The following is a 6,943-nucleotide window of genomic DNA, read 5'->3' as shown; positions in this document are numbered from 1 at the left end:
GTCCGTGAAAATGGGGATGTCACAAGTGACTCCTTTCATGACGTGATTCAGAAGCTTAAACCCCCAACCATGTTTGCAAACATGGTTGGCCACCAAAAATGGCTCATAAAAGCCCTAAACCTCCCCAAAGAGGGATCTAACAAATGAATGAGCAAGATCACAGCTTTTTACCTTAAATGAGCTGAAGAAGGTGCACAAACTCAGGTTCCCATGATCTTTACTTGCTTCCTCAAGCTTCTCTCCTTCCTTCCTTAAGATCACAACACCAAAATCCACCGACAAGGCTTAGATTACTTCAAAAACGGCTAGGGTTTCAGTGAGGGGTGTTTGGGAGCATAAAGGAGTGATGGAGGCTGCATAAGGTCATTTAAATAGGGTGAAAACCCCTAGATTAGGGTTTTTGTCCAGACAGCGGCTACTCGCCGAGTCCGGGACCCGACTCGCTGAGTCCGCAACTTAAACTCCACGTCTCATCCCGCTTCTACTCGGCGAGTCAGTCCTTCGACTCGCCGAGTCCAAGGCCAAAATTGTAAATCATTAACAGAATTAAATACAAGAATACGTACCAAGAACCAGGTGCTACATCGACCCACTTCTACTAGAAGGTAACTCACCTCAAATGTTGTAAAGTTGCTGAATGGTCCTCGACTCTGAAATCAACCCTACTCAAACTCCTACACATAAAATATTTCATTTAATTACCCTTTCATACTCATAACCCCTTAAGGGTCAGCTTTGGTCAAAGTCAAAGTCAAAGTCAACATTCTGGTCAAAGTCAATATTCTGGTCAAAGTTAACATTTCGAGTTGGCCCTGCAACCTGCCGAGTTCCATAAATCACAAAACCCTGGAATCACGATCCAACTCGTCGAGTTCCTCCTTATCAACAGAATAGGGAATTCTCAAGATCAACTCGTCGAGTCCGTCCTTGAACTCGTCGAGTTCTTCTTTTTAACAGAATCGGGACACTACGACCCAACTCGTTGATTTCCTTTATGAACTCGTTGAGTCCTTCAGTTTTTTAAGCCTTCTTAATGTATTAAGCCATCATTCTTCGAATCTAAGTCCCATATTCCATATTTGGGCCGAATACACATCCAGGAGGGTAAAGTTTCCGACTTTACCCATTAAGACCCATCCAAGAAGAAATGAGCCCTAACCCTAACTCAAAATGCCTTAGATCCAACTCCAAAAGCCATCAAAACATCAAGATAAGCCACAGGTTCATAGATTTGGACTCTAGGGACAATTTGGTCATGTAAAGTTCCTATCATTACTTACATGCATGGTCTACTTGTCTCAAAAGGCCAAAAAGATGGTCTACAAGTTGCATGGGACTTCCATGGCCATAAAGTTGGCACCTTTATGCCATGAAGTCCCCTAAAGACCCTAGATCTGAAGGGTTTGCCCACATGGGGTGTCCAAAACCCAAAACCCAACAATCTTGGACCAAAACATAGAGAAAACATCCTAGAACTAGATCTAAGCATACTATAGGCAAGGTAGGAGCTTTATACCTCATATGAATCAGAAATGAAACCCAACTTCTGGATCTACTCTCCTCTTACACGTCCTTGCTCCTTTTTCAAGTATCTTCTTCTTCAAAATCACAAAGAATGCACAAAATTGGCTCAAAACTCTCAAAAGTGAATTAGGGTTTCGTGGCTAGGGTTTGGGACATTGGAGGCTGTAAATGAGGCCAGCTTATGGAGTATATTTCAACCTGACATACCATAGTGTGCCCCACCCTGGGGTATATTTCAACCCAATCATACAAACAAGTACACATCACATAGCAGCTAGCATTATATAGAATCAAAATAATGGACTGACATTGGTGCCTTCGACCCATGTATACAGTGATAAAACTCACCTCATAGACATACGAGAAAATAGAAATAGCACGCTGCTCTAAAATCAACTCTACTAGTCACCTTTAAAAAAGTGACCAAAACTCAAAATATAGGTCAAAATACCTAAAATACCCCTAGGTCAAAATCCAAGTCAAAGTCAACTGAGTTAACTCGGTGAGTATGCTGGGTGTTCCCAACTCGTACGTGGGGCGTACTGCTTTCTTGACCAAACGTCGAAGAGCTGACCTTGAACGCGCAACGTACACTTTGATACAACCAGCGTTCGTGGCTGCCACTCACTCAATCCATTAAGTGTTTAATCCTTAAGCACTTACGTCCAAAATCCAGATCTAGACCCTAAAAAGTGTTCTTACCCACAAAGTTTCCAACTTTATGGTTTTGCATGGATAATAAGACCTTGTCACCAAAAACCCTAGCCTTTTGACCCATTAAGACAACCAAATCATGGGAAGGAACTAATGTCCAAGATCATATTTTTATGACTTAACATACACTATAACATCTGAAAGAAAGGTTCGTTGTGAACCATCAATAGTGGTGCATTTTGGTTTGTGGTTAGTCTCATGTTGGGGGTTATGTGGGACCTCTTTGCCTGTTCTCGTTTGATTAAGGCCTTAAAGTTCGAAGCCGAACCGAATGCATGTTGAGGATCAACAGATTAGAGTTTTGACTTGTATTGATTCATGGCGAAGTTTTCTTGTAGATAGCTAGCAATACCATGTGATGTAGCCATGGCAGAATGGGAATGTTGTAAGACTGCGGGGTGACCCATAGTATTCACTGGATTTATAGGCAGTTATGGAAGTGATTGTAAGACCAATGGGTAACTGTAGCATACACAAGGATGATATGATGTTGGGGAAGTGTTGTGAGTATGCGATGTAGTTGTAGCATTCATCAGAATGATGTTGGCCACTGTAGGAATGGTCGTTGGGCTGAAGGAGGATCAACACATGCATGGGTTAAGACTGACAGTATTGTCAGAGGATTTCTATTGTTTTGGTATGAGGATCGTTGGATCCAAGGTAATGTCAGGCCTGTGCAACACTCGTTTGGGTGAGACCCGTGGGCGAGGCCTGTTCGATTATGCAGACTGGGTGAGGCTAATGGGCGAGGCCCGTAGGGTTATGATAGTATGGATGAGACCCGGTAAAAAAGAGACTTAAATAAGGTATTAGATCATGTTTAGAATGGTATGACTCGGTGATCAAGGGATGTCATCTGTGTGGTGTTTAAGCTCAACTAGCCTGTAGCAGTTAGACTCAATGGTTGGGTCTATTGTGTGACCGTGCGCAAGATTGTTGGGCGATTAGGGAAATTCTATATTTTAGTTTAGTAAAAGGTCGCCATGGATTTTGAGTGTGAGATATGTTCCGGGTTGGCTAAAAGGGATGAGACTTGCATTGAGGGTCCCCATTTCTGATATGAATGGTCTTTTCGGCAACAATGTACGGTCAAGAATTCTATCCGCCAAGGGTATTAGTTAGATAATTTAGTATCGAAAGATGTTTTTCAGTTCAGATTGCAGAGAAAGGTCTGATTGATTGTGTTTCAAAATGAGTATGCCTGTGAGGAGGCCAGGTAAAGTTTTAGGTTCCGGACTTATAGCAGTTAAGTGCTAGTTTTTCCATATTGAATAAGTTAGTGGATCAATAATTCGATCACTATCAGGGTGTGTGGGTCATGTTATGTTTAAGTTTCGATGGTAGCATTGGAAGGTCGCCGTGAGTCTGAGTCAACCTTCTCGTCGAAGTGGGGTTCGAGAGGTTTTGGTCGGATCATATAGTTGCCTGGAAGGTAATAAGAAGTGATTTCGAGGATGAAATCTAATTTAAGTGGGGGAGAGTTGTAACACTCTGGTTCAATTCGTTTCATAATTCAGGGTTGTGACCCGAAGATCAATTATCATAAGGTTTCGGGCATTGAGGAAAATAATGTTAGACCCATTTGGATGTGGTTAATGTAGATTATGTGATCCAAGATTTGGTTTGTGCTTTAGATCCAAAGGGTATAATGGGAAAAATGATGTTTTGTACTTCTTTTATGAGTTAAGAATTTTAGTTTGATGTGATTTAATTTAAAAGTAATTAGATAGGGTTGTATAGCTCCTCACCTTTCCGTCGATATAAAGATCGTCGAAATCGGAATTGAAATGAAGAAGTTATAACCGTTTGAAGTTAGGACAATTTTGGGTTAAACCACATACGTTGGGCGTAATAGGAAGTACGTGTGGCGTACTAGGGTATCCCTGAGTACATTGGGCGTACCAAGAGTACGTTGGGCGTACGCAATAAGTGCCCGAACACTATTTTCGTGGTTTGAGCCCTATTTAAGCTCCTTAACTTCCCCAAACCGATTCCATTCTCAACCTCCACCTCTCCAACACACTCCCTTGAAACCCTAACCATAGTTTGAGCCTTGTGAACAAAAATAAGGTGTTTTTAAGTGATTTGGAGTGTTCTTGATGCATCTTGGAGAAGAAGGAGCTCATTGGAGAAGTGTTGGTTGCATTGGAGCTTGTAGATCCAAACTTTGTTCACCTTGATCTTTCTTATAGAGGTATAAAGCTTGAATCTTGATGATGTATTTGTTAGATGTAGCTAGTTTTGGGTGTAATGAGCTTTTGGTCACTTTAGTGCTTAAAGTTTAGATCTTGAAAGTTTGTGACCTTGTTATGGATAAAGTTGGAAACGTTATCCATTTAAACATCATCTTGATTCAGATCTAAAGGTTGGAGACTTGGACTTAATGAATTAAGTTGAAAAATATGCACTTTTGGTCCCTTTGAAACTTAAAGACTAGCTCTTGGTTCTTTGGACCATTCTAATGGATAAAGTTGGCAACTTTATCCATTATGGAGTCATTAGGAACCATAAAAATGTGACCTTGGTCCCTAGTTTTCCTCCATGCATGGTCTTGGATGTCTTAATGGGTTAAGAAGTTAGGGTTTTTGGATGTTGAAGACTTAATATCCATGCAAGACCATAAAGTTGGAAACTTTATGGTTAAGGATATCATTTGAGGGTTAGATCTGGATTTTGGAAGAAAGAACTTAAAGGATTAAGCTCTTAATGGATTGGAAGGATGGCAGCCATGTACGCTGGGCGTACCAAAGGGTATGTTGCACGTACGTGGTCAGTCCCTCGAGTTCTGGTCAAGGCGTAGTATGCCCCGAGTACGTGTTGAGTACGCCTAACGTACTCAATTGAGTTGACCTGGTCAAATTGGTTGATTTTTGACGTTAACCAGGATTTTGACCAAGTTTGACCTGAGAGCATTTTGGGTAATTTGATTTATAGTTTGAGATTTGGGTTCCTGTTAACTGTATAGGTGACTGGTAGAGATAGCTTTTAGAGCAGTGATTGGTGCAACTATTCTTTCAGACTGTGAGGTGAGTTTTCTCACTGTATCCGTGGGTTGAAGGCACAAATGTCGGCCCATTACTTTGTTGTGTAGAATGCTACTTGTCTCTATGATACTTGCATGAAAGACCAGCATCTATCCCCTAGTAATTGTATAAAAGACCAGGATCTGGCCCCTAACACTTGTATGTAAGACCGAGGTTTAGCCCTGGGCATTGCAAAGATAGACCATGGGGGTAGCCCATGACTTGTATGTAAGACCGGGATTTGACCCTCGACATTGCAAGGAAAGACCGTGAGGGTAACCCATGACAGTTGTATGTTATGGTATGTGATACTTAGGGAACTCACTGAGCTTTGTCCTTACAGTTTATGTTTATGGTTTCAGGTATTTTCGGTACGAAAGTGAAGGGCACGACATGACTGCACCTTATTCACCAGAGTTTTTCGCATTGACAATTTTCAATATTTTCTCTGATGTTTAAATAAAATATTCACCTTGATCGGTTTTCGAACAACTCATTTGCATGGCTTATTGTTTTAAAAATGAAAATTTTACTATGAACTTTTGGGACGTTACATAAGTCCCAAAAGGCTTAATATTTCAAGAACCTAACCAACAAGTACTTACTCATTAAGGTCCGAAATCCAACCTTTCTAGAAGTGATTCTAGCATCGAAACTAACCTAAATGTTGGTGCTTTACAGACATGCATGTCCAATGCATGTCTTGAACCCATATTAGGTCAAAATGAGGGTTTATGACCTAAATCACATGCATGGATTGAAAATCCAACCAAACTACAGATCCATGGCAAAAATTACACCAAATGTCCCAGAGATTCTGTAACATCCCAAAAATACAGGTCAAAATTTTCATTTTTAAATACGTCATTATAAAACCAATAGTGTAATAAAACATCCGTAATATCATGTCATGTCAAAACCAAAGTAGAAATAATCAAACGTGTTATCATAAAATAATATCAGAGTGTAATCCCAAAGATCTCATGTGCGGAAAACCATAGTGTGATGCGCTGCGATCAAGCCGGCTCCTTTCCTTTGAACACGAAGTACCTGAAACCAAAACTGTAAACCGTAAGCACGAATCTTAGTGAGTTCCCCCATCATACCACATACCACAAAATCATATAACATACATATACTGTCAGGCATATCTGGGTGCCCGACCTACCCCTTCGGTCCTCTCGACCGGATACTGCCTAGCATATCTGGATGCTAGCCTCCCCTTCGGTCCTCTCGACCGGATACTGCCTAGCATATCTGGGTGTTGGGTTCCCCTTCGATCATCTCGACCGGATATTGCCTAGCATATCTGGGTGTTGGGCTCCCCTTCGGTCCTCTCGACCGGATACTGCCTAACATATCTGGGTGCTGGGCTCCCCTTCGGTCGTCTCGACCGGATACTGCCTAGCATATCTGGGTGTTGGCCTCCCTTTCGGTATCTTTCAACCGGTAACCGGGGACTATTTCACCCCCTAATACTACCACATAAAAAGCATAGCATAAACACATAAGACATATACTGCCTAGCATATCTGGATGCTGGCCTACCACTTCGGTCCTATCGACCGGTAATCCGGGGACTATCTCCCCTATTGTCACTAGCACACAGCATCATATCATACTATCACATAAACATAACAGGTAGTAGCAAACATAAACAATTATCATAAAGACAATCATCT

This window comes from Lactuca serriola, chromosome 9 (assembly GCF_051521515.1).
Source record: "Lactuca serriola cultivar US96UC23 chromosome 9, Lser_US96UC23_V15, whole genome shotgun sequence".
Lineage (NCBI taxonomy): Eukaryota > Viridiplantae > Streptophyta > Magnoliopsida > Asterales > Asteraceae > Lactuca > Lactuca serriola.
The sequence above is the reverse complement of the archived record's forward strand: the minus strand, read 5'-3'. Positions refer to the sequence as shown.